Source organism: Chelonia mydas, chromosome 1, assembly GCF_015237465.2.
Source record: "Chelonia mydas isolate rCheMyd1 chromosome 1, rCheMyd1.pri.v2, whole genome shotgun sequence".
Taxonomy (NCBI): domain Eukaryota; kingdom Metazoa; phylum Chordata; order Testudines; family Cheloniidae; genus Chelonia; species Chelonia mydas.
The window spans coordinates 347,635,494-347,663,488 of NC_057849.1; the positions used below are offsets into that span (position 1 = coordinate 347,635,494).

The following is a 27,995-nucleotide window of genomic DNA, read 5'->3' on the forward strand; positions in this document are numbered from 1 at the left end:
GTATTATCCGGACCATCCCTGACAGGTGTTTTCCAACCTTTAAACATCTCCAATGAGGGAGATTCCACAACCTCCCTGGTCAATTTATTCCAGGGCGTGACCACCCTGACAGCTGGGACATTTTTTCTCATGTCCAACCTAAACCTCCCTTGCTGCAATTGAAGCCTGTTGCTTCTTGTCTGATCCTCTTGGGTTAAGGAGAAAATTTTTTCTCCCCCTTCCTTGTAACAACCTTTCATGTACTTGAAAACTCTTCTCATGTCCCCTCTCAGTCTTCTCTTCTCCAGACTAAACACACCCAGTTTTTTCAATCTGCCCTCACAGGTCATGTTTTCTAGCCCTTTCATCATATTTGTTGCTCTTCTCTGGACTTTCTGCAATTGGTCCCCATCTTTCCTGAAATGTGGCTCCCAGAACTGGACACAACACTCCAGTGGTTCTCAAAAAAATTTTTTTACGTACTACTTGAAAATTGCTGAGGGTCTGGGCGGACCACTTAATGATCTTTTCAAATGTTGTTTGTACCGTTAGCTAACGATTGTAAAGCACTTTGAATAAAAAATAAATTTAATAATAATTAACATTTTTTTGTTCTACAAATAAAAGCCCACAACTCCTATTTTAATATCCATAGTCTCCCCTTTCTAATGCGATGGATGTGCCCTCTCTCCCCCTCCACAGCAGCCCCCAAGCTGGGGCTAGGAAGGAGGGGAGGGTCTCTCCCTTTCTCCCCCACCGCAGTAGCCCCCAAGCTGGGGCTGGGAAGGAGCGAGGGAGTGTCTCCCCTGCAGCTGCAGCCCTGGAGCTGGGGAAAGTCGCCTCTTTCTCTGGCCGCCACAGCCCTGCACATCCCAAATTCCCCCTACCCCCTCTTCTCTCCCCACTGCCCCCTCCCGCCTACCCCTATTCCACCCAAGGCCACCCCCTCACCTTACATGTGCATTTTCTCCAGGGTCCAGGCACCTAATCAGTGGAGTGCCGCCTGCACGAGTCCACTAATTAGGTGGGTGGCCCTTCGTTCTCTCGTGTGCGGTCGCCGAGGCGCGCACCTTGGAGGGAACTATCCACGGACCACCTGCATGGAGCTTGCGAACCTTGGCAATACTCCATTTGAGGTCTAATCAGCACAGAGCAGAGTGGAAGAATTACTTCTCGTGTCTTGCTTACGACACTCCTGCTAATACAGCCCAGAAGGATGTTTGCTTTTTTTGCAACAGTGTCACACTGCTGACTCATATTACCTTGTGATCCACTCTGACATGCAGATCCCTGCCCGCAGTACTCCTTCCTAGGCAGTCATTTCCCATTGTATACGTGCACTATACAGAGATCCCATCTCTGCTTCCTTTCGAACTGCCCAAACGCCACCACATCCCCTCCCTCCTGTCTTCTCAGAGCCCGGGCCAGGCCCAGCCCTTTCCCCCACCTCCATTACTGGCCCCCTCTCAGCCTGCCCACCTCTTTCCTCTTCAGGCCCTGCACAGCACTGCTGCTAGGATCCCCCTCCCAGCACTGCTCTGGGCATGTCCGTCCCCACCTTCCGTTCCAGTCCTCATCAGCCCCCACTCCCCCACTGCAGCAAGTTCACGTCCCCCAGCCTCCCCTCTGGGCTTCGCACAGTCCCACCCACCCACATCTCTGCATCCCTCTCCAACTGCCTGCCTGAGCCCTGCCATAGGCTCCTGCCAGGCTGCGCTTCACTCCCACCCAGGAGGTCGATGCCATCCCAAAGGGCTGCTCCCCAGAGGGTTACAGGCGGGACCTACCTGATGAGAATGTCACAGGCTTGAGGTTCATGGAAATCCCTCTTCATCTACCTAGGGGCGAGAACACGCAGAGAGGGCAGGAGGTCAATAGCATGCAGTGCCCCGTGCACCCATCCCAGAGCCAGAGGGCAGTGCGGACAGACAGGGACTCAGGGTGAGCAGGGGCTTGTCAGGCATCCGTCCGGGCAGCAGTGTGGATTGGATGAATTGGCACTCGGGAGCTGAGCGCACAGCCCCAGCCTCTCCCCCTGTCTGCCCAGGGACCTTACCTGCGCACTGAGCCCGGGTTCGAGAGAGCAGAGCTGGGGTGTCCCTAGCGTGGGGAGGTGGCAGCAAACCCCCCCCCCCCCCGCCCCATACTTCCCAAGGCAACGAGCACTGCACCGTCTGGGACCTGCACCGACCCCCCGGGAAGGGGCAGAGCCCCCAGCCCGGCCCCGTCTGGAACCTGCACCGACCCCCCAGGAAGGGGCAGAGTCCCCAGCCCGGCCCCGTCTGGAACCTGCACCAACCCCCCGGGAAGGGGCAGAGCCCCCAGCCCGGCCCCGTCTGGAACCTGCACCGACCCCCCAGGAAGGGGCAGAGCCCCCAGCCCGGCCCCGTCTGGAACCTGCACCAACCCCCCGGGAAGGGGCAGAGTCCCCAGCCCGGCCCCATCTGGAACCTGCACCGACCCCCCTGGGAAGGGGCAGAGCCCCCAGCCCGGCCCCGTCTGGAACCTGCACCGACCCCCCGGGAAGTCCTGGGCTATCCACGGCAGGAGGCAGGGGCAGAGGGATCAGCATGGACTGTCACTCATCACTGGGCCCAGGTCAGCACCCGGCAGGGCCGGACGTTCAGCCACCATGGGGGCCTGTGGGCAGAGACAGATGCGACGAGGGGCATGTCTGAGACAGACGGCCCGAGAGCACGGAGAACATGCCTGGCCTGCGGCATTGCACGGGGCACAGACATTGGAGGGCTCCAGCAGAGGGACCTGGCTCCAACTGCCAGGTCTGGGTCTCCCCAAACACCTCCCAGCTCGTGGAGCACACGGGCTGGCACTGCTGTGTGCCCAGCGAGGCAGCTAGCCCACCTGAACCGAGCGAGAACACCAGCGACACTGAGCGAAACCCCCGCTCCCGCCTGCTGGCTGCACGCACCCTGGGCAGGGCCCCCTGGGCCCAGCAGCCACCAGCCACAGGGACCCAGCACCACTCGAGCCCGTCCCCAAGGCCTTCCCAGCCTCATGTGGAGATGACCACGGCCAGCCAGGAGGAGAGGGAACCGCATCCTCTGCCCTCTCCTGCCTAGAAACCCTCCCTCTGACCCTCGCCCGGCTGCTCCTGACAGACCCTGCCTGGGCGCGGGGCTGAAATGGTGGCTGCGTGGTAGACAATTACAAATGTCTTAACGTGGGATTTTGCCAAGCGTTGTCTGTGAGATGCTGTACCACTGTGAGATGCTCCAGAGCACACAGCCGGGGGTCAGCGTGGGGGAGTGGGGCGGGTCCCGGCTCCAGAGCTCACAGCCGGGGGTCAGCGTGGGGGAGTGGGGGGGTCCCGGCTGCAGAGCACACAGCCAGGGGTCAGAGTGGGGGAGTGGGGGGGTCCCAGCTCCAGCACACACAGCCAGGGGTCAGCGTGGGGGTGGGGGGGGTCCCAGCTCCAGAGCTCCCAGCCGGGGGTCAGCGTGGGGGAGTGTGGGCGGGTCCCGGCTCCAGAGCTCACAGCCGGGGGTCAGCGTGGGGGAGTGGGGGGTCCCGGCTCCAGAGCTCACAGCCGGGGGTCAGCGTGGGGGAATGGGGGGGTCCCGGCTCCAGAGCGCACAGCCGGGGGTCAGCGTGGGGGAGTGGGGGGGGTCCCGGCTCCAGAGCTCACAGCCGGGGGTCAGCATGGGGGAGTGGGGGGGTCCCAGCTCCAGAGCTCACAGCCGGGGGTCAGCGTGGGGGAGTGGGGGGTCCCGGCTCCAGAGCTCACAGCCGGGGGTCAGCGTGGGGGAATGGGGGGGTCCCGGCTCCAGAGCTCACAGCCGGGGGTCAGCGTGGGGGTGGGGGAGTCCCGGCTACAGAGCACACAGCCGGGGGTCAGCGTGGGGGAGTGGGGGGGGGTCCCGGCTCCAGAGCTCACAGCCGGGGGTCAGCATGGGGGAGTGGGGGGGTCCCAGCTCCAGAGCTCACAGCCGGGGGTCAGCGTGGGGGAGTGGGGGGTCCCGGCTCCAGAGCTCACAGCCGGGGGTCAGCGTGGGGGAATGGGGGGGTCCCGGCTCCAGAGCGCACAGCCGGGGGTCAGCGTGGGGGAGTGGGGGGGTCCCAGCTCCAGCACACACAGCCAGGGGTCAGCGTGGGGGTGGGGGGGTTCCGGCTGCAAAGCGCACAGCCAGGGGTCAGCGTGGGGGAGTGGGGGGGGTCCCAGCTCCAGCGCACACAGCCAGGGGTCAGAGTGGGGGAGTGGGGGGTCCCGGCTCCAGCACACACAGCCAGGGGTCAGCGTGGGGGTGGGGGTGGAGCCTGACTCTTGGAGGCTCCGTGGGGGGCTCAGTGTGGATGCTCAAGTCTCCAGGAGGCCTTTAACAATTTATAAGTTTCACTGTAGAATCCATTGGCAGAGAAATCACAGGAACTGAGATTTCTCTGAAATATTTAGTGCCCTCTTTTTCTGTGCAGCCCAGAAAAGCCCCAGCCTGGGTCTTGCCATGATGTGTACAGCCCAGCTGTGACCCCCCTCCCCCGCCTACAGCCCAAAAGTGACCCCCACCCTGTGTACGGCCCGGCTGTGACTCCCCATCCTGCATACGGCCCACCTGTGACCCCTCCTCCCATGTACGGCCCAGCTGTGACCCCTTGTCACGGAGTGTGGGGGAGTCCGGGCCCTGCACCCCTCTTCCTGGGATTCACTGAGACTCTCAGCCAGCCAGTAAAACGGAAGGTTTATTGGACAACAGGAACACAGTCCAAAACAGAGGTTGTGGGTACACCCAGGACCCCTCAGTCAAGTCCTTCTGGGGGGCAGGGAGCTCAGACCCCAGCCCTGGGGTTCCCTGCGTTCCTCCACCCAGCCCCGAACTGAAACTAAACCCCCCCAGCAGGCTCCCTCCTGCAGCGTCTGTCCACATTCCCGGGCAGAGGTGTTACCTCCCCCTCCCCCTCCTGGCTCAGGTGACAGGCTCTCAGGTCTCCCGTCCCCAGTGAAACTCCCCTGCCACATTCCCAGGGCAACACCACTCCCTACTGTGTCATACCCCTCCTCCCAGTATGGCCCGGCTGTGACCCCTCTTCCCAGTATGGACCGGCTGTGACCCCCATCCCGTGTACGGCCCAGCTGTGACCCCTCCTCCCACGTACGGCCCGGCTGTGACCCCCATCCACGTACGGCCCGGCTGTGACCCCCATCCCGTGTATGGCCCAGCTGTGACCCCCATCCTGTGTACGGCCCAGCTGTGACCCCTCCTCCCAGTACGGCCCGGCTGTGACCCCCATCCACGTACGGCCCGGCTGTGACCCCCATCCCGTGTACGGCCCAGCTGTGACCCCCATCCCGTGTACGGCCCAGCTGTGACCCCTCCTCCCAGTACGGCCCGGCTCTGACCCCCATCCCGTGTACGGCCCAGCTGTGACCCCTCCTCCCACGTACGGCCCAGCTGTGACCCCCATCCTGTGTACGGCCCAGCTGTGACCCCCCCATCCCGCATATGGCCCAGCTGTGACTCCCCCTCCCTTCCTACTGCTATCCCAAGGAAGAGCTCTTGGGAGTACCAGAATCAACACGTTTCAAGAGCTAAGGAAAATACCCACCACTATTTATGTAGGACCTAACAAAAACAATGTGGTGTGTGCTTGGGCCCCAGCAGCTGGCTTGGCTGCACCAGTGAATGAGGCAGCAGCTCTCCTGTATCTGGGCAGGGGCAGCCTGTGGTGGCCCCCTGCCATGCAAGGCCAGGGGCTGTGATTTAGGGCTCTGCAACCCGACCCGAACCTGAGAGGACCCAACTCCACGTGTCAGGTTCAGGTCAGGTCAGAAAACAACCAGACCCGCTTGGCTTGGCTTGGGAAGTGTCTGCTCACAGCCCCCTGCCCATGGCATGGCAAAGGGGGAACCCTGCCAAGCCCCGCTCCAAGGGCAAGGCGGTGGCGGTGCTGACTCAGGACTGGGGGAAGGGTTGGGTGCAGGTTGGGTCCCGCTCGGACCAGGTGTTTTCGGGCCCGGGTCGGGCTCTAGAACGAGGCCCGAGCAGACCTTTCCTGCGATGCATGTGGGTGCTGCGGCGGCTGGGAGAGCATGGGAGCATGAGACATCTGCCCTGTGAGCCAGAGAAGGAGGGTTTCAGCTCCTTGGCTCAGAGGGCCCTGCAGCCCGGCGACAGCCAGGAACTGAGCCCTGCAGCCCCTGGCTACCAGGGGAAGCTGCTGCAGCCCCCAGCGCGGGGCCAGCTGGAGGGGCAGTAAAAGGGTTAAGGGCAAGCTTGCGGGCACCTCTCCCTTCTCCCCACTTGGCACCAGCCCAGGCTGGGCCCTGCCCCACGCCTCACTCACAGCTTCCGCCTGCCTGCACAGCCGGGAAATGCCTCTTGGCTCATACTGGCTGCGGAGCAGGGAATCCCCGGCTGGCCGCGGCAAGGGATTTCCTGCAGCACTGGCTCCCGGGTGCGGCCCTCGGGAGCTGGCGTCCTGCCTCCGCAGCTCAGCGCCAGGATGGGCAGGGAGCAGGGCGGGGCCCTGCTGGCTGCCCAGCTCACCCTCTGACGCGCTGCCTCCCACAGGCCCTGGGGCAAACAGACCCATAGCAAGGGGGCAAGAGCGAGAGAGGGGTTAAAAACCAGAAGACCTGAGTCTGGTCCTGCCTCCAAAGCTCTGCAGGCCCTTTCCCCTCTGCACAGCAGCCTCCCCCCAGCCTCCTCACCCGACACCCTGACCCTGAACCACTAGGGCCGTGAGAGCTGGGCTTTGGGTACGCGCAGATGTCCCTCTCCCCCACCACACGCTGCTCCCCCAGGGAATCCCAGCCCCAGGGAGCCCCAGCCCCAAGGGCCCTCAGCAATCACTGTTGCTCTCCTGGGACAGTTAACGAACCTCAGCCTAGAACCACAGCAATTATCAATGGCAAAGCCCAGTGAGATCACCTAGTCCACCCTGATTTATCCAGCACACAGGGTCTGTCGCCGTTCAGGAAAGGTCCTGACTAGCCGTTACTGCGGAAACTCAGTGGAGACCTCTGTGCAATGTGCAGCTGTGGTCGAAAAAGCAAAGCAGATGTCAGGATGCATAAGGAATAGGATGAGGTGCATAATAATGCCATTATATAAACCAACGGGGCAGCCTCCTCTGGGGACTGCGTACTGTACATGTCTCCCCCGCACACCTAGTTTTAGGTGACAAATCTGAGGAACTGTCCCAGATTGAGGTGTCATTAGAGGAGGTTTTGGAACAAATTGATAAACTAAACAGTAGTAAGTCACCAGGACCAGATGGGATTCACCCCAGTGTTCTGAAGGAACTCAGATGTGAAATTGCAGAACTACTAACTGTGGTCTGTGAGCCATCACTCAAACCAGCCTCTGCACCAGATGACGGGAGGAGAGCTAATGTGACACTGATTTTTAAAACAGGCTCCAGAGGTGATCCCGGCAATCACAGGCTAGTCAGCCTGGCTTCAGTACTAGGGAAACTGGTTGAAACAAGAGTAAAGAATAAAATTGTCAGACACACAGAGATGAACATAATTTGCTGGGGAAGAGTCAACATGGTTTTTGTAAAGGGAAATCATGCCTCACCCATCTACTAGAATTCTTTGAGGGGTCAACAAGCATGTGGACAAGGGGGAGCCAGTGGATATAGTGTACTTAGATTTTCAGAAAGCCTTTGACAAGCAAGGTCTCTCACCAAAGGCTCTTAAGCAGCGTAAGCTGTCATGGGATAAGAGGGAAGGTCCTCTCCTGGATCAGTAACTGATTAAAAGACAGGAAGAGAAGCTTACTCACCTTGTGCCGTAACTGCGGTTCTTCGGATGTGTGTCCCTGTGGGTGCTCCACTCCAGGTGTCAGAGCGTCCCGGTGCCACTGATCGGAGATTTTCGGTAGCAGTGCCTGGTCGGGACACACGTGCCCAGTAGCTGTCTTGCGGTGCTGTTGGCGATTCAACTAGGGCCCGCATGTCTCGAGCCCCCCAGTTCCTTCTCTACTGTAGAGTCTTTATTGCGAACTCCAAAGAAGAGGGAAGGAGGGTGGGTAATGGAGCACCCGCTGGGACACACATCTCGAAGAACATGTTACTGCACAACCTCGTCTTTTTTGAGTGCTGTCCCTGTGGGTGCTCACTTCAGGTGAATGTAGAGCAACGTCCTCATGAGGATGGAAGGGACTTTGGAGTGGAGTTGGTAGCTGAGGCTAGTACCGTGAGGCCTAGTCTTGTGTCTGAGCTTGAACCGAGAGTAATTGCAGAGTGGTTTGTGAATGTATGTTCAGAGGCCCAGGTGGCCGCCCTGCAGATGTCTAGAATGGGCACATTGTGCAGAAATGCTATGGAGGTAGCTAAAGCCCTGGTCGAGTGGGTTCTGATGCCCAGAGGGGCTTCAGTGTTGTGTAGTGAATAGCATGTAGGGATAAGCTGGATATCCATGTGGATAATCTTTGTGTCGATAGAGTGCAGTCTTTGCAGTTGTTCTGTCGTTGACTCAAAGAGTTTAGGCGCTTTAGGGAAAGGCTTTGTTCTGTCTAGGTAAAAGGCTGAGGCCCCTGCACGTCCAGTGTGGGCAGGATTGCCTCCTGAACATTAGTGTGTGGTTTTGGGTGGAATGTAGGTAAGTGAATTGGTTGGTTGAGGTGGAACAAAGACGATATTTTGGGTATAAATTTAGGATGTGTTCTAAGCAGAGCAGTCCCTTGGGTAGGGCGAATAGGGGCGACCGCTCCAGGCCCCGCACTTTGGGGGGGCCTCTGTGATGTTATGAGTGTAATATAATATCTCATTGAGAGGTGACAGGGCCAGAAAGAGTTAATTAACTCACAGACTGACCTGACCCATGGCCGAACTTTAGAGACTGGTTAGGATGAGATGTAAATGAACAGAGCTTTGAAATGCAGCCTGCATTGTTAGAGATAGAAGAGTAGATGTTTGTTCAGGTCTTGCGATGTAAGCAAACAAGTCTTGTCGATGGCTATAGCTTTCATTCAAAGATCAAAAGAGGAATAGTAACATTGAGGAAGACACTTGAGTGACATAGTATTATTGTCTCTATATGTCACTGGGAAGGTTGTGATAACCTGTATCTGAACTGTTTAATGGATAAATTATCCTGTGCTAATTGCCAGGATGTCTGGAAGAAGAAAAGTTAAGCCTATTGTTTTCTCAGGCCAAAAGGCTGCAGGAAATGTATAAAAACCCTGGGACACGAACCCTCAGATCTGCTTTGGGTTTCAAGAAGGGGAAACCCTAAGCCATAAGGATTAAGATCCCCAGTCACTGACTGGAGTCACCCTGAACATGGACATTGAACTATAACCTATGGACTATTTCTAAAAGGACTTTTGGCCACTACAAACTCATCTCTGCTCTGTAGCTGAACCTCAAGAATTGAACTCAAGTCTGTCTGTATATTGATCTTTTAACCAACACGCTCTCTCTCTCTCTCCTTTTTTAATAAATGTTAGTTTCGTTAATAAGAATTGACTGCAAGCGTGTATTTGGGGTAAGATCTGAGTTATCATTTGACCTGGGTCTGGGGCTTGGTCCTTTGGGGGTCAGGAGAACCTTTTCCTTTTTATGATGAAATAAGATTTTCAGAATTGATCATCCTATGCTTGACAGGTGTGTCTGGATGGAGGCTGGAGGCTGGGCACTTTAAGGGAACGGCATTATTTGGACGTCTGAGTACCCAGGGAGGTAAGACAGAGACGGTTTTGGGCTGGCCGGGTAAATCTCAGTAGTGGAATAGCCGCCAGCATTTGGGGTTTGTCTGCCCCGGTCTGTTTGCAGTTCAGCCTGACTGAGTGACCTCAGCCGGCTCCCACAGGCAGCCCCGTCACAGCCTCGCCTCCTGCTTCAGCCTCATGGTGTCAGAGGGGTGAGGACAGCAGCGGTCCGCCTTGAGCAGAGCAGGCAGAGGCCGCCAGCGAGCAGGAGGCAGCGTGGTGTGTCTGGCTCCGTCTCCTCCCAGCGGCTCGCACCCCTTGGCATAGCTGGAGGGGAGCGGGCCTCGGCAGGCCCAGATCAGGGGTTTCTGGCTGCCGCGTAGACAGCTGGGCTCCCCCACGGCGCCTGCGCACAGACTGCGCGCCCCTGCCTCCACGCTGGGCTCTTGGGCCCCTGCCGGTCCCGGGGCAGCGCTGGCGGGAGGGTGCTGAGCACACAGTTCCCACGCCCCATGCGTCCACCCCGACCCCGCCATTATTCGAATGCGGAGGCCGGGGAGGGTGGGGGTCCCAGCCCAGGCTGGGCAGGAGGCACCCCCGAGCACTAGTGGGTGTGCCTTGCTCCAGGTAAGCTTCCTCGGCCCACGCCCCATGGAGCAGCTGGAGCCCCATTACTCCCACCAGCGCTCCCCCCTGACCCCCCCTCCACCAGCACCCCCGGGGGAGACCCAGGGCGCCCCTGCCCCCAGGAGGGCCCATACAGGCTGATTTGTCCCGGGCCCCGCACGTGCCTAGGGACGGCCCTGGTTCTAAGTGTCCTTAAAGAATATTGTGTATGGGTGGTGAGCCATGAGAGCCCCTATCTCACTGACTCTTCGTGCCAATGTAATGGCGACCAGGAATGCCACTTTCATAGGTAAGTGAAGTAATGAGCATGTGGCTAGGGGTTCAAAAGGGGCTCTGGTTAGACTTTTAAGAAGCATTCAGATGTCCCATTCAGAAGTCCCATTCAGACGTGCGTTCTCAGATGTCTGGGTACATATTCTGTATGCCCGTCAGGAATCTCTTGGTAATCGGGTGGGCGAATACCAACGTCCCGTCTACCTGTTGGAAGGCTGTGATGGCCGCAAGGTGAACTCCAAGTAAACTCATAGCGAGCCCTGAGTTCTTTAGGGATAATAAATAACCCATGATTAGAGGAAGTGGTGCCCGGCTTGCAGATATTTGCTTGTTTTGGCACCACAGAAAATCTTTTCCATTTTTGGAGGTAGGTAGTACGTGTGCTGTGCTTCCTACTGTTCATTACCACTTGTTTTACCTGTTCTGAGCAGGCCCGTTTCCCAGGGCAGAGCCATGAAGTAGCCATACCTTCAGGTGAAGTCTCTCCGGATCCAGGTGGAGGATTTGACCATAGTCCTGGGAGAGAAGATTCTGTAGGCAAGGGAGAGTGAACGGTGTGCAGATCGCTATGCGTGTCGTCTGGTAAGGGAACCAAGTCTGTCTGGGCCATGCTGGTACTATGAGTATTATTTTGGCTTGTCGTTTCATATTTTGTATATCACTCTGGAGATCAGAGGTAACAGTGGGAATGCGTATAGGAGAGGAGCCTTCCATTTGGTGAGAAAAGCATCCCCCATGGATTGTGCTCTGAGTCCTACTTGTGAGCAAAACTTTGGGCATTTCTTGTTTACTGATGTCACGGACAGGTCTATGTGTGGGGATCCCCACATGTGAAAAATGTGTTGTGTTATTTCGTCTTTCAGTTCCCATTTGTGCTCTTGGGAAACCTGTGCTTAAAGTGTCCGCCATCATGTTCAGTCAGCCTGGGAGGTATGCTGCTGTGACAGAGGTGTTGTGTTTTATGCACCAGTTCCATAGTTTTAGGACCTCCGTGCATAAGGAGTGGGAACGTGTCCCAACCTAAAAATTTATACAGAACATACACACGGTGTTGTCTGTCAGGATCCTTATAGTTTTGCCTCGTATAATAGGGAGGAAATGTAGGCACACGTGGTGGACCGCGCGTAATTCGAGCAGGTTGATGTGTAAGTGTGTTTCTGTGGGGGACCACTTGCCTTGGGTTGTACGTTGGTTTAGGTGAGCTCCCCGTCCGACAAGTGAGGCATCTGCTGTGATTTGTATGGATGGTGGATCTTGCTGGAATGGGATGCCTGAGCACACGTTTGTTGGGTTTGTCCACCCTCGTAGTGACTGTAGGACTTTTGTGGTCGGCGTGAGTCGTTTGTGTCGGCTGTGCATTCGTGGAACATACACTGAGTTCAGCCACCCTTGAAAACAGTGCAAGTGTAGTCTGGCATGTTTCACAACAAAACTGGTGGCCGCCATGTGTCCCAGGAGTCGTAGGCAGGTACGTGCAGACACATACGGGCTGTCTGAGATCACTGATATGAGGGAATCGGGGCATCGGTAGCGAAGCTTTGGCCTCTAGTGAGTCCAGGTGCGCTCCGCTGAAGTCCAATTGTTGTGCTGGAGTTAGGGTAGATTTATTTTTGTTGATCTGTAGCCCTAGGGAGTGAAACAGAGGGATGGTTTGTCGAGTGATGTGTAATGTTTCTGTCCTGGTAGGGCTGTTTAGTAGGCAATCGTCTAAGTATGGGAATTTCAATATTCCCTGTCTGCGCAGATAAGCACCTACCACCACAAGGGTTTTGGTAGAGTCTCGTGGAGCTGTCGACAGTCCGAATGACAGTACTCTGTATTGGAAGTGATCTTGTCCCACTGTGAATCATAGGAATCATCTGTGAGAGGAATGTATGGTAATGTGGAAATATGCATCTTGTAGGTCGAGGGCTGAGAACCAGTCCCCCTGTTCCAGCGCTGAGATGATCGGGTTCAGTGTGACCATTTTGAATCTGTGGGTGCGGACAAATTTGTTCAGTTTTCTGAGATCGAGTATGGGTCTCCAACCTCCGTTTTTCTTTTGAGTCAGGAAATAACGGGAGTAAAACCCTTTCCCTCTGTGTTGTGTTGGAACTTTTTCCATGGCCCCTAATTGTAGAGGGGTGATCTACTTCTTTTCTCAATAGATGCTCATGAGAAGAGTCTTTGAAGAGGGACAGGGAAGGGGTGGGTAGATGGGATGGAGGTAAAGGGGATGTTATAACCCGTTTGGATGATCTCCAAAACCCAGTGGTCTGTGGTGATAGTGTCTCACATATGGTAGAATGGTTGGAGTCGATGACCAAAAATTTAGGTTGCTCATTCTAGTGGCGCTGGTGGTTGAGGGAGGTCAGTCAGACCCTTGACCAACGTTTTAAAACTGCAGTTTGTTTGGTGGCGGTTGGGATTTCGCAGTCTGAGATTGGTTATGGCAACATCTCTGTGATCTGTTTCTTTGTCCATCGTATGGTCTCTGTTGGCCCTGCAATGTGTTGTCTCTGTTCTGATTGTATGGTTGATATCTTCTGTTGTGGAGGGGCGGGGGTGTATATCCCAAGGGTTCTTAGTGTCGCTCTAGAGTCCTTCATGGAGTGGAGGACCACATCCGTCTTAGCGGAGAAGAGCTTGTCTCTGTCAAAGGGAAGATCGTCAACCTTGTGTTGTAGTTCTCTGGGGATGCCCGATGAATGAAGCCATGATGCTCTGCGCACGTTGCCATCATGTGTGCTGCTGTGTCTGCCACGTCGAGGGATGCCTGGAACGCTGTTCTAGCAATAAGTTGTCCCTCATTGACGATGGCCTGAAATTGTTCTCTTTTTTCCTCAGGGACATCCTGTACAAATTCTGTCAATTTGGTGTAGTTGTCATGGTCACAGTTTGAGAGTAATGCTGTATAGTTAGCTGTGTGGAATTGTAGGGTCGCTGAAGTGTAAACGTTGCGTCCTATGAAGTCTAATCTCTTCCAATCCTTGACCAGGGGTGTGGATTTGAATTGAGATTGTTTGCCCCGTCGGTTAACTGCCTCCACTACGAATGAGTTTGGTTGTGGGTATGAGAACAGGAAATACACCGGACCCTCGACAGAACGCATCTCTATATAGTGAAAATTTGCATATAACGCGGTCACGGCCATGGATCTCAAATTTAATTACTTTAATTGCAATTCATTTTAACGCGGTCCCCGCGTTAACGCGGTACCACGCATGGATCCCAAATCCTGCATTCTAGCAAGGGTCCTATGTACATTCCTTTATTTGGTATGTGGTATTTCCTGTCTGTATGTTTATTGGTTGGGGGAACTGTGGCAGGAGTTTGCCACACCATGTCAGCGGGTTCCAGCAAGGCGTCATTGATGGGCAATGCGATCTTCAATGTAGAGGAAGTGTGTAGGGTCTTAAGGAGCTGGTGTTGTGTCTCCTGTACCTCTTCAAGAGGAATGTTCTGACTCTGAGCCACCCGCTGGAATCGCTCCTGAAATTGTTTAAAGTCATCTGCAGTAGCAGGAGGTGGGAGCATAACGGCTTCATCAAGGGAAGAAGAGGAGTTGTGCTCTGGGGACGCCTCCTGTTCCGTAGTGTCATCCCTCTCTTCCTCCCCTTCCTCTCTTACCGCAGAGGGTTCGGGTACTGACGTTGGTGCAGAGCGTACGGGCTTCCTGTGGGAAGAGGGAGGTCTGTGGAATTGAGACCTGTAGGCTACCCCTGGATCCCATTGTGGCCACTGGATGGGAAATGGCATGGGAGGGCACATCCAGTGGTTAGCGAGCCGTGGTGGTAGGTCCCTGGTGCTCTCTTCCCTGGGTCTATAATGAGGTTCAGTGCCTGTGGGGGAGGAGTGTCCCAAAGAGAAGACTGCCTCCTCTGTGTCATCATTCTCATCACTTGAGAAAGGGAGAATCAGGTTGGCCCAGTGCCATCAGTGCCAGTAAGCAACCGGTCTCGAGTAGTGGAGATCCGGGTGTCGATGGCGCCTGCCTGTCAGACACCTGTATTCGGGGGACCAGTGCTGACACAGATGGTGCCATATCCTGCTGTGCCACCTCCTCCTGTAGGAGTGAGGTCGGCGCAGATCTTCCGTGCACAGCCTTCCTAGGTGCCGCAGTCGTCGATTCTGGCGGTTCCGTGGTCGGCGCCGGTAAACTCAGTGCTGGAGGGGGAGCCATCATGTGTGGCAGAGGTTGTGGGACTGAGCCCTTTGCAGGGGTAATCAGTGCAGTGGAGGAGGAGGCCATTTTGTGCCTGCCACTCGACTCCTTCGTCCTGCCTTAGGTGCCCAGTGCCTCAACAGTGCTTGCTCTGGATGAGGGCAGAACCGCGGTCAGAGATCTCGCCGAAGACTGTTTCTTTTTTAACAGTTCTCAGCTCGGTGACGATGTGGCCCTTTTCCTCGATTTTACAGAGGAGATGGCACTTAGTCTGTCAACGAAGGCTGTGCCCAGGGTGTCCCTTGGTGTGGTCTGTCCAGGGTCTGAGGCAGGCGTTAGGGATTTCTCAATTAAAATGAGTTTGAGTTGAAGGTCCCTATCTCTCCTTGCCCTAGCCTTCAGATTGTTGCAGTGAGCGCACTTCTGTGGTATGTGCGACTCGCCTAAGCATCAGACACAAAGGGAGTGTCAATCCAATCAGAGATTGGTACTGCATCTTTGCAAGAAGTGCACCTTTTAAAACCTGGGGAGCCAGGCATATCTGAAAACGTCCCTGTCGAAACTGCGGGATGCAAGCGGGTTTTTTGTTTGTTTGTTTTTTTAGGGAATCTAACTGGTTAAAATGGAAAAACCTTGGTCAACTATAAAGTAACTAACTGTTGAGGACTAAACTTAACTAATAACTGTTTCTAACTCTTTTCTGAGGATGTTGTGACGCTGCCGTTGAAGCTCTGTGTGCAGCCAAGGACGGCTGAGAAGGAACTGAGAGAGACGGGACATGCGGGCACTAGTTGAATCGCCAGCGGCACCATGAGCTGGTTACTGAGCCCGCGCATCCCAACCAGGCACTGCTACTGAAAATCTCCGATCAGCGGTGCCGGGATGCACTGACACCTGAGTGGAGCACCCACAGGGACAGCATTCGAAGAAGAAACAAAGGATAGGAATAAATGATCAGTTTTTACAGTGGGAGAGAGGTAAATAGTGGGGTTTCCCAGAGATCTGTACTGGGACCTGTGCTGTTCAACAAAGAATCATAGAATTAATAGAATCACAGAATATTAGGGTTGGAAGAGACCTCAGGAGGTCATCTAGTCTAACCCCTGCTCAAAGCAGGACCAACACCAACTAAATCATCCCAGCCAAGGCTTTGTCAAGCCGGGCCTTAAAAACCTCAAAGGATGGAGATTCCACCGCCTCCCTAGGTAACCGATTCCAGTGCTTCACCACCCTCCTAGTGAAATAGTGTTTCCTAATATCCAACCTAGACCTCCCACACTGCAACTTGAGACCATTACTCCTTGTTCTGTCATCTGCCACCACTGAGAACAGCCGAGCTCCATCCTCTTTGGAACCTTCCTTCAGGTAGTTGAAGGCTGCTATCAAATCCCCCCTCACTCTTCTCTTCTGCAGACTAAATAACCCCAGTTCCCTCAGCCTCTCCTTGTAAATCATGTTCATATATGAACTAGAAAAAGGGGTAAACAGTGAGATGGCAAAATTTGCAGACGATACACAATTACTCAAGATAGTTAAGTCCAAAGCAGACTGCGAAGAGTTACAAAGGGATCTCACAAAACTGGGTGACTGGGAAAGAAAATGGCAGATGAAATTCACTGTTGATAAATGCAAAGTAGTGCACATTGGCAAACATAATCCCAGCTACACATACAAAATGATGGGGTCTAAATTAGCTGTTACCTCTCAAGAAAGGGATCTTGGAGTCATCGTGGATAGTTCTCTGAAAACATCTGCTCAAAATGCAGCAGCAGTGAAAAAAGCTAACAGCATGTTACGTAAGGGATAGAGAATATGACAGAAAATATAATAATGCCACTATATACATCCATGGTATGCCCACACTTGGAATCCTGTGTGCAGCTCTGCTCACCCCATCTCAAAAAAGGTATATTAGAATTGGAAAAAGTACAGAGAAGGACAAGAAAAATGTTTAAGGGTATGGAACAGCTTCCATATAAGGAAAGATTACAAAGGCCTGGGACTGTTCATCTAAGGAGGGGATATGATAGAGGTCTATAAAATCAAGAATCATCATCATCATGTTCCCATTACCCCTCTGGCATTTAGGGCAGCAACAAAGCTCCTCCACTCCTGTCTGTTTCTGGCAAAATCATGACTGGCGTGGAGAGAGTGAATAGGGAAGTGTTATTTATCCCTTCACATAACACAAGAACCAGGGGTCACCCGATGAAATTAATAGGAAGAAGGTTGAAAACAAACGCAAGGAAGTATTTGTTCACACAACGCAGTCAATCTGTGGAACTCATTGCCAGGGGATATTGTGAGCCCCCATTTGAGTGGGGGCGGTGAAGCACTGGAAGGGGTTACCTAGGGAGGTGGTGGAATCTCCATCCTTAGAGGTGTTTAGGGCCCGGCTTGACACAGCCCTGGCTGGGATGATTTAGTTGGGGATCGGTCCTGCTCTGGGCAGGGGGTTGGACTAGATGGCCTCCTGAGGTCCCGTCCAGCCCGGATACCCTATGGTTCTATGATTTCCCAGTGTGCCAGGTGCAGTACAACTAACGTGTTCTCCCCGACCTCCGCCCCAGGCTCTGGACTCCTCTGACAAGCTGGGCCCAGTTAGGTACCAGGTTTTGGTTCTAAATTACAAATGAAGATGTCTGGGCCCGCGGAACGTGGCATCGGCCGAATATGCATTCAGTGTTGCCAAAGGCATTCATCTGCAGAGGAGGCGATTTCAGAGACAAATTCAGTGCTCATAACATTAGCGTCTCCTCAGAACCATGAAATGCAGCCCTGCCAACCACTGAAGGGGATTGATGAGTTTATTATTGGAGCTGACAGATTAAACTCTTCAGAGGAGAATAAATTATGCAGATGAGCTGTGATGTATTTAGATTATAACTTATGCTTTTGTTTTCAATGTATTACACCTTTAAATCTGCAGGGACGGGTGTCTCAGCCGAGACCGGCAGCCCTGGCCTGCAGGCCAGCTCATGCTGGTGCAGCGGAGAAAAGCCACTTGTTCTCGCACAGACTTTACCTGGAGTTTTTCTAAGTTTGGTGGCAGCTGGCCTGAGCTGGCTGCTGACGGAGTCTGCTCAGGGATTGATAGAGGTGCCAGCTGCTGCACATATCCTCACTGGACGGCACCTGACAGGGTCAGGCATTTCAGCACCCTGATTACTGCCTTCCTACCACCCTCTTTCCCCTCTGGGATACGGCACTGGCACTGCAGGCTCACAGCAACTGCAGCAGCTTGTGCCATTCGCTGAGCCCCAGAAACACAATCTGAGCAGAGGACAAAGAGATCAAGGACCCTGATCCAGCAGAGAGCACACGGAGAGCCGGTCCCTGCCACAGAGTGGGGAGTCACCTAGCACAAAAACCCACAGCAGCGAGGCTCAGAGCCAAGGACAACTGGTTCGGGCTTCTGCGGCTCGCACTATGAGGCTACAACTAGCCGTGTGGACTTAACTCACTGGGGCTGGAGCCTGGCCTATGCCCCACCCCACTGCAGGTGTCAGAGCCCGGCTCCAGCAGGAACAGGAGCAGGAACACCTGCTGCGCTCTGAGACCCACTGCTGCTGTGTAGACCTACCTAGGAGACGCGCCATTGCATTGGCTTCAGATACCAGCGGTTCCAAACTGTGGGTCGGGACTCCAAAGCATTAGACTTGCTGGGACCCATGTCTGAAGCTGAAGCCTGAGCTCCACTCCCACCCAGGGCAGCAGGGCTCAGGCTCCAGTCCCCTCTTCCCCCACCCAGGGTGGAGGGGCTTGGGTTCTGCCCCCCGTCCCCGGGTCATGTAATAACTTTGCTATCTGAAGGGGGTCACGGTGCAAAGAAGTTTGAGAACCCCTGGGATAGACACAATAATACAGGTGCCCAACATGAGAGGCATCCTCGTGCAGCCACAATCAGTTGCCTCTGTTTTCACCTCCTACAAGTGCAGGCCCTGGGACCCGTGGCTTCATCATGCTGGCTTAGTATTGTTGCCCCTTGGCCTGAGATGTTAGCCAAAATCCTGGGCCTTGCCAGGTTGTTTCCATTAGGAGGAGAAACTGATAATGTGAGGCAGGTATTTCTTTGATGCAAGCCTGTTTATTTACAAACAGCAGGCAGGTTCACAATTTCCAAGCCTACCTCACCAGTCTGTCCTGTGCCCCAAGGAACTCCGTCCCTGATCCCTTTCAGGGCCATGCTCCTGACTGCTTCTCTGGCTTCCTCCCTGACACCAGCACAGATACACACACTGCAACCAGTCAATGCCCTAGCCCTGCGTTCAGGATCAGTCCCCAGGGAAACCTCTCTTGCTCAGGACTAACCCTGTGGCCAGAGCCTTGGGTGGTAGCTTCTATTGTTTCTGCTTTTCTACTCCATAAAGGAGCTAATTGCTTCTTCCATTTAACCTGAATGAAAGGTGACAAGCATGCCCATCAGCTTCTGTGATTGCCCATATATCACAGACAGGCTTGCTGGCAGCCACCAACACCTCATCAGAACAGCATCATGAGAAGAGGGAGAATGCAGGGCAAAGAGGCTTGTCCCCCAACCGCGAACCACAGACCCCAGTGCTCAGCAACTGCCAGCACTGCCGAAAAGGGGCCATGCTTACCAGACCACTTACACCTCCTGGAGCAAGGGAGCCAGAGAGAGCCGTGCACAGGGCATGAGATGTGCACTGGGTCCCACTCTCCTTAGGATCCGGTCAGACCCCTGCATCCTCCCACAGACCAGACTGTCCCACCCAGTGCTGCCCAAACTGAGCCCGCAGCTCCTGGCCGAGTGAGAGCAGCTCTTAGGATACTCCCAGGTGTGCTTCAAAGACTCCAAGTGAGGGGGACTCCTCGTGGAAGCTAGTCCAGCCACTCCTCACCCACCTTGTGGAAAGCCGACGTCCATCCCCAGTGTGAGCTCTGATTCAGTAACCCACAGCATCCCTGTAAGGACACTGCCTCTGTGAGGGTAGCATAGACGCCTCTTCTCTGCCAACGCAGCCAATAAACCCTGGAAGTGGCATTATCGCAGGGCATGGACCCTAGACGGCCTGGGCCAACTGCAGCCCACATGCCTCCCCTGCGGAGAACTCTCACCCGAGAAAAGAAAAGAAGTACTTGTTGCACCTTAGAGTCTAACCAATTTATTTGAGCATAAGCTTTCGTGAGCTACAGCTCACATCATCGGAAGCTTATGCTCAAATAAATTGGTTAGTCTCTAAGGTGCCACAAGTACTCCTTTTCTTTTTGCGAATACAGACTAACACGGCTGTTACTCTGAAACCTCTCACCCAAGAAGACTCAGGCCAGAATATGAGCTGGTAAGACCCAAAGGGAGCTGTACACTTGGGCCGCCTGGGGCCAATGAGGCCGGTGGGGAACAGCTGGGCCGCCCGGGGCTGGAGGGGTCGGTGGGGAACAGCTGGGCCGCCCAGGGCCGGTGGGGAACAGCTGGGCTGCCCAGGGCCAGTGGGGCCGGTGGGGAACAGCTGGGCAGCCCGGGGCAGGAGGGGCCGATGGGGACAGCTGGGCCGCCCGGGGCAGGAGGGGCCGGTGGGGAACAGCTGGGCCACCCGGGGCTGGAGGGGCCGGTGGGGAACAGCTGGGCCGCCCGGGGCCGGTGGTGAACAGCTGGGCCACCCTGGGCAGGTGGGGCCGGTGAGGAACAGCTGGGCCACCCGGGGCTGGAGGGGCCGGTGGGGAACAGCTGGGCCGCCCGGGGCTGGAGGGGCCGGTGGGGAACAGCTGGGCCGCCCGGGGCCAGTGGGGCCGCTGGGGAGCAGCTGGGCCGCCCGGGACAGCTGGGGCTGGTGGGGAACAGCTGGGCTGCCCGGGACAGCTGGGGCTGGTGGGGAACAGCTGTGCCGCCTGGGGCTGGAGGGGCCGGTGGGGCCGGTGGGGAACAGCTGGGCCATCCGGGGCCGGAGGGGCTGGTGGGGAACAGCTGGGCCGCCCGGGGCCGGAGGGGCCGGTGGGGAACAGCTGGGCCGCCCGGGGCCAGAGGGGCCGGTGGGGAACAGCTGGGCCGCCCGGGGCCAGAGGGGCCGGTGGGAAACAGCTGGGCTGCCCGGGGCCGGTGGGGCCGGTGGCAAACAGCTGGGCCGCCCAGGGCTGGAGGGGCGGGTGGGGAACAGCTGGGCCGCCCGGGGCTGGAGGGGCCGGTGGGGAGCAGCTGGGCCACCCGGGGCTGGAGGGGCCGGTGGGGAGCAACTAGGCCCCCCAGGGCGGGTGGGGCCGGTGGGCAACAGCTGGGCCGCCCGGGGCTGGTGGGGCCGGTGCGGCACAGCTGGGCTGCCTGGGGCCGGTGGGGCACAGCTGGGCCGCCGGGGCCGGTGGGGCACAGCTGGGCCGCCCAGGGCAAGTGGGACCAGTGGGGCACAGCTGGGCCGCCTGGGGCCGGTGGGGCACAGCTGGGCCGCCTGGGGCCGGTGGGGCCGGTGTGGAACAGCTGGGCCGCCCGGGGCAGGTGGGGCCGGTGGGGCATAGCTGGGCTGCCTGTGGCCCCATGAGAGCCAGGAGCCTGCCCGTGCTTCCTGAGACATGCAGGAGCCTTCCCAGGACTCAGAACATCAGGGGCACCATCCTGGCCAGCTACTAGCCTGTCCCTCAGCCCCTTCTCCAGCTCCCCCGCAGCAAGGCAGGCCAATGAAGAGTGGGCCGCCATGCCACCCACCTGTCCTCACGTCCCAACAGGCCCAGGACACTGGAAACAGGGAGGAAGTGGACACTTTCGGTGACACTCCAGGAATAAAGAAAAAGCTGATGCCCTCAGCCACGCCCCAGGAGCAGGCGCCACTCCCCACCTCCAGGCAGGGGCCAGACTCCCCCGGCCTAGGACCTGGCCTTATGAGCACAAACCTCACCACCACCACAGCACGTCCAGCTCAGACCTTCGCCCCAGCTTGGCTGCTCCGAGAGCTCCTCCTCCCAGACTGCTCAGCCCACACCCTTGAGCCTCTCTGCCTCAGTTCCCAGATTTGCTCCTCCTTCGCATTGCAGGCTGGGACCTGTAGTCTCGGTCGACCACACCTCTGTACGCAGGGCAAGGGGTGCTGTGGGCTGCCCGGCAGAAATCTGTGCTACCAGTGCCAGGCACTCGCCTCCCCCAAGCAAGAAGAGGTCGCCCCAGCCCTGTCTGGCTGGAGCTGGCTTCCGTCACACCCTGAACAATGGCTTTCTGGGCTGAGCGCTTCCAGATCTGCAGCTTTTCCTGCCATTCTTTGCACTCCCCGAGGGGGTCTATAAAAAGCAGATGGATCCAGTAGGAAATTCAAACCACTCCTTAAATGAGCTAAGAATATCGTCCTCTTCCCGAGCAAGAGACCTGCAGGCTCCGGGGCTGGGAGTGAGCTTTGGGAAGGTGCCACACAGCCCAGAGCCCAAGGGGCCAGGCTAGTCCACCGGGGAAAACACCCCTTGCTCCTCACAGCCATTTTCCACTGCCCTGCCCTGGGAACACGTGGAGAGAGAGCAGCCCACAAACGAGCTCCTCCTGAAAATGGGGGGCTGAAAGAGGAACGCCCCCCCACCCCAGGAAAGCGGTAGTGGTGCGTCCTTGCTGTGGGGGAACCGTCCAGCCCCCTGGACAGGAAGAGGCCGCATGGCATGGGGAGAGGACCCACTGCGACAGGACGCTCCTTACCACACAGTCACAGGCTCAGCACAACCCCGTTCCCAGCCAGCAGCCCCGGCGGTAAGTCGCACTCCCGCGAGTTCCGAGCACAGAGCGACACCGCTGCTGAGAGGAGCGTTCGCTGCCGCTGGGAAGGCTATTTCAATATTTAATGATACCACAGAGTCTCCTGATTAACCTGCTTCTCACCTTACGCGGGGCCCGTCCCCCCAGCCGGCTGTGACAGGGAGCTGGGGCAGATGGTTGGTAAGGGTTTGCACAAACACTTGACTCTCAGGAAGGGTTTAAATCAGCCCTGGGGAGCTTCCCCCGTGGCCGCGCTGGATCTCTGGTGCCACACGGCTGACGGGAGCCACGCCGCCATTGTACCAGAGTGCTTGCCTGTTGCCAGAGTTACGCAGACTCAGCTGCATCTCCGGCCAGGACCACAACTTCTTTCCAGGCGCGCTCATCGATTATTCATGGTTTCCAAGGCCCAAAGAAACCACTGTGATCATCGAGTCTGACCTCCCATGCGACCCAGGCCAGAGGCTGCCCCAAATCATTCCTGTTTGAACCAGATCTCTGACCAAAACACCCAGTCTTGATGTAAACGTTGCCTGTGCTGGAAGCTGCATAACCTTCCCCTTGTGCCGGCCACACCACGTGGCCCAGGGTCCCCCAACACACTGCAGCAGGAGCTGAAACAAGCCTCCTGCCCCGGGGAGAGCACCCCCCAGCCCAGAATGCGCTGCAGAAAGGGTGGCCAGTGCCCGGCGTGCGACCGGAAAGTCTGGTCAAAAAGGGGGCTCGCCCGTGTCCGGTCAGCTCTCCCGACAGGACACGCAGAGTCCGGTTACTGTGGTAGGGAGGCGCTGGGTCATCACCTGCTCCAGCCCCTGCTCAGCCAGGGCCGCCTCCTACCTGCGTGGGCTGGCTGCAGCTCCCAGCCACGGCCCCACGGGCAAGTCCCTCCTGACCCAGGCGAGGGGGGTGAGAGGGGAAAAGCGGCAAGCAACAGTGGGGGGGGGGAAAGAGAAGTGGATGGGGCGGGGCCTCAGGGGAAGAGATGGGATGGGGCAGGGGTGGGGCTTTTGGGGAAGTGTCCGGTTTTTAAGTATTACCAAGTTGGCAACCCTAACTGCAGCAGCCTCTGCCCCATAGCAGCGCTCCCCGCCCAGAATGCACTGCGGCAGCCCCCACCCCATGGCAGCCCTGTTCCAGGCCCAGAATGCACTGCGGCAGCCCTCGCCCCATGGCAGCCCCCCCTGCCCAGAATGCACTGCGGCAGCCCTTGCCCCATGGCAGCCCCTCCTGCCCAGAATGCACTAAGGCAGCCCTAGGGTTGCTAATTTTCTATTTGCAGAAAAACGAATACCCTTGTCCTGCCCCTTCTCAGAGACTCCGTCCCCCACTCACTCCATCCTCCATCCCTCGGTCACTCGCTCTCCTCCACCCTCGCTCATTTTCACAGAGCTGGGGCAGGGGGTTGGGGTGTTCGGGCTGTGGGCTGGGGTTGCGGGCTCCAGAGTGGGGCCAGAAATGAGGGATTCAGGGTGCAGGAGGGGACTCCAGGCTGGGGCAGGGGGTTGGGGTGAGGGAGGAAGTGAGGGCTTCGGCTGGGGTGCAGGCTCTGGGTGGGGCCAGGGATGAGGAGTTTGGGGGGCAGGAGTGGGCTCCAGGCTGGGGTTGAGGGGTTCAGAGTGTGGGAGGGGGATCAGGGCTGAGGCAGAGGGTTGAGGTGAGGGAGCGGGTATGGGCTCTGGGCTGGGGGTGTGGGCTCCAGGGTGAGGCTAGATATGAGGGGTTCGGAGTGTGGGAGGGGGCTCCGGGCTGGGGGATGGGGTTCGAGGTGTGGGGTCCAGGCAGCATTTACCTCAATCAGATCCTGGAAGCGGCTGACATGTCCCTCCGGGTGGCTCCTAGACACAGGGGTGGCCAGGTGGCCCCACACGCTGCCCCCATCCACAGGCGCTGCCCCTACAGCTCCCACTGGCCACAGTTCCAGCCAATGGGAGATGCAGAGCTGGTGCTCGGGGCTGGGGCAGCGTGCGGAGCCCCTGTGGCCGCCCCTTCGCCTAGGAGCCGAACATGCTGGCCGCTTCTGGGAGCCACCCGGAACTGGGCAGGGAGCCTGCCTTAGCCCTACCGCACCGCCAACCGGACTTTTAACGGCCGACCGGAGCCGCCAGGACAAAAACTAGACACCTGGCAACCCTAGCCAGCCCCCACTCCATGGCAGCCCTTTGAGGCCCAGAATGTACTGCAGCAGCCCCCATGCTAGGGAAACCCCTCAGGCTCAGAATGCCCTTCAGAAGCCCCCATACCAGGGCAACCCCCCCAGTCCCAGAATGCACTGCAGCAGCCCCTATGCCATGGCAGCCCCCCCCCAGTCCCAGAATGCCCTGTGGAATCCACATGCCACAACAGCCCCCCCCAGTCCCAGAATGCCCTGTGGAACCCCCATGCCACAGCAGCCCCCCCCAGTCCCAGAATGCCCTGTGGCAGCCCCTATGCCACGGCAGCCCCCCCCCCCCAGTCCCAGAATGCCCTGTGGAACCCCCATGCCACGGCAGCCCCCCCCAGTCCCAGAATGCCCTGTGGCAGTCCACAGTTTTTTCTGTTGGTTTCTGTCACTATTAATGTCACCGGATTCTGCTGCTGCGCAGGGGACTGAAGAACCCTAACCCTGACTAAGAGCCCAATCCCGGGGCCTCGCCAAGACGGGCTCAGTGTCAGCCCAGCGTCTGTGCATGGAGATGGCAGCAGAGGTAGCTCTAGCCTCCTTGGCTATACCTTATCTCCAAGGCTGACTGGGACCAAGTCAGCCTTGGAGTAAGTTATTGAAGCCTTGGGGCTGCTCTAACTTACGCTGGATGGCAAGGGGCTGCTCAGCCAGCAGGGATTGCTGGAGCAGAGCAGCACCAAGGCTCAGAACTTAAGTCAGAAAGGAACTGGACAGTCCCCTGGAAAAGGAGAGTATCCAGCATTGTAATAGCCATTGCTAACAGAGCTCTGGAAGAGATCAACCTCCTGCTTCAGGGCTCAAGCCTGTCTCTGTATGAGGTGAGGAGGAGACCCTAGAACCCTCTCCCTCCTCCCCTGCTGCTCTGAGCACATTGTGACAAAGTGGGAATTTTCTGTAATATTTGTATGGAGCCTGTGTGTTCCTCAGTTTCCCCCTCTACTTTGCCTGGCTCTCCAGTGGGGGCCAGAGGGTTTGGTCTGCTCTTGGGGCAGTGTAGACAACACAAGGTGTGTGTGCGGCCAGCTGTCTGGGATGGACATAATGTGTCATTAAGGAGCCAGCCATCCTTAATGTATCAATGGACAATCCAAGGAGACGATGGAAACCACAATGGCACGAACATTGACACTAGAAATCAGTGACCCTGAGGAAGGAGGTTCTTGCCCCTCCTAGCAGCGGAGAAGCTGAGCAGAAGCCGCCTCAGAAACACAGGTCTGAGAGGTGACAGGCAGGCATGAAGAGCTGGCTTTGGGAGAGGCTGGGTTGCTCTCACCTGGGACCGACAGAGGGCCAGTCTGAAATGGAGTCCAGGGCAGCTTGGCTAGTGGCTGGCACGGGCTTGGCCAGATGGGCTGTGCCATAACTTTCCTTTCTCTGTGCTCCCCTAAGGACTTGCAGTCCGTGGATAAACCCGCCTGCTTTGGAAAGGCTCCCTGAGTCTCTGCAGTGCACGGGCCCCAAAGCGTGTAATAGCCTCTGAGCAGGAGTCTCTCTCAGCTGGACTCGCTGGGCAGAGCTGACGGGAGAAAGCAGGAAGGCTGGAGCCCTGAAGCTTGGTCTGGGAGGCGGTGAGGCTCCATTGTCTCCCTGGAGAAAGAGTGAGACCCTGTGGGGGTCTGGCCCACTGCGGGGGCTCCTCTAGGAGACAGTTTACAAGCTGGGGCGTAGCACCGATCCTGTGGCTTCATGACCCAGTCGTCTCATTGGCTCTCCTCCCCTTCTGCATCGAGCTTGTGGGCCTCATTATCCCCTCTGGGCTCTGCAGGAGGGAGCTGGCACAGCCACCTGGAGGGGCAGCATGTGACTGACCATGACTAAGGACTCTCTGATGGGCTCCTCTGGGCTGTTCCCCGGTCGATGGGCTGTACCTGGGGCCGAGGATGCATGCGCTGGTGACAGCTCCAATCCCGCACCTCAGCAGAGTGGGGCCCTGACGTCTCCGGAGGCACACGACCATAATGCCCAGAGAAGCCAGTCTTCCCCTCCACACACATCAGGGCAGGGCCTGGGAGGGCCAGACCTAGGTAGGCGTCACAGTGACAAGGCTGGCTCCCCGTCTCAGAGATCAGAGGGGCTCCCACACCCTGGTACTACACAGACGTGCTGAGCTCAGGAGAGGGGCCCATCCTCTGCCAACGCCCCCCTCCCATAACGCCGCACCAAGGAGAGCAGGAAACCCAGGCTCCAGGCCCAGGCAGCCCTGCGTGGGCTCTCCCCTCCATGGCTCCACCCCTGGTCTCTGTCAGAGCCCGGCAAGGCCCTGCTGCCAGTCAGGGTGGCAGGCCCAGTGCAGCTGGACAGCGAACGGGTCCCTTCTAATCCACAGCAGCTCAGAAGAGAGTCACTGACTAGGAAGGTCCAGTCTGCAACGCGCAACCCAGAGAGCCTGCCCAGTGACGCCTGCTCCAGCCCACGGCTCCTGCTGGGACTGACAGCTCAGCACGCTCCTGGCACAGCTGTCACAGGAACCCTTCACTCAGCTCCGCGTAACAAAGCCCTGCCTGTCACACTCACACGCCCGCAGCACACGCACAACCCAGCACGCAGGCGCACACACAGACACAGACACACACGTACAACCCAACATTCAGACACACTCACACCTCCCCACAGCACACGCATAACCCAGCACACAGGCACACACACAGACACACGCAGACACGTACAACCCAACATTCAGACACACTCACCCCCCCACACAGCACACGCATAGCCCAACACGCAGGCGCACACACAGACACACACAGACACACACGTACAACCCAACATTCGGACACACTCACACCCCCCTACAGCACACGCACAACCCAGCACACAGGCACACACACAGACACACACACACACGTACAACCCAAAATTCGGACACACTCATACCCCCCCCACAGCACACGCATAGCCCAACACGCAGGCACACACACAGACACACACACACGTACAACCCAACATTCAGACACACTCACCCCCCCCCACAGCACACGCACAACCCAGCACGCAGACACACACACAGACACACACACACACGTACAACCCAACATTCGGACACACTCACACCCCCCTACAGCACACGCATAGCCCAACACGCAGGCGCACACACAGACACACACAGACACACACGTACAACCCAACATTCGGACACACTCACACCCCCCTACAGCACACGCACAACCCAGCACGCAGGTACACACACAGACACACACACACACGTACAACCCAACATTCAGACACACTCACACCCCCCCACAGCATATGCACAGCCCAACACGCAGGCACACACACACACACACACACAACCCAACATTCAGACACACTCACACACCCCCACAGCACACGCACAGCCCAACACGCAGGCACACACGCAGACACACACACACACGTACAACCCAACATTCAGACACACTCACACACCCCCACAGCACACACACAACCCAACACGCAGGCACACACAAACATGCAAACACACGCACAACCCAGCCTGCAGGCGCACACACACACACACGTACAACCCAACATGCAGGCACA

The 27,995-nt window shown here is 57.2% G+C and overlaps 1 protein-coding gene across 2 annotated transcripts in view; it reads right to left on the reverse strand.

Annotated features, from left to right (window-relative positions):
* Positions 1-27,995, reverse strand: part of SHANK3 (SH3 and multiple ankyrin repeat domains 3) — a 755,611-nt gene that overhangs the window by 714,178 nt on the left and 13,438 nt on the right. For both annotated transcript variants that reach the window (XM_043522025.1, XM_043522029.1), the window contains exon 2: positions 1,767-1,817. The gene's annotated coding sequence lies outside the window, so the exon portion shown is untranslated. The remainder of the gene's footprint in view (positions 1-1,766; positions 1,818-27,995) is intronic.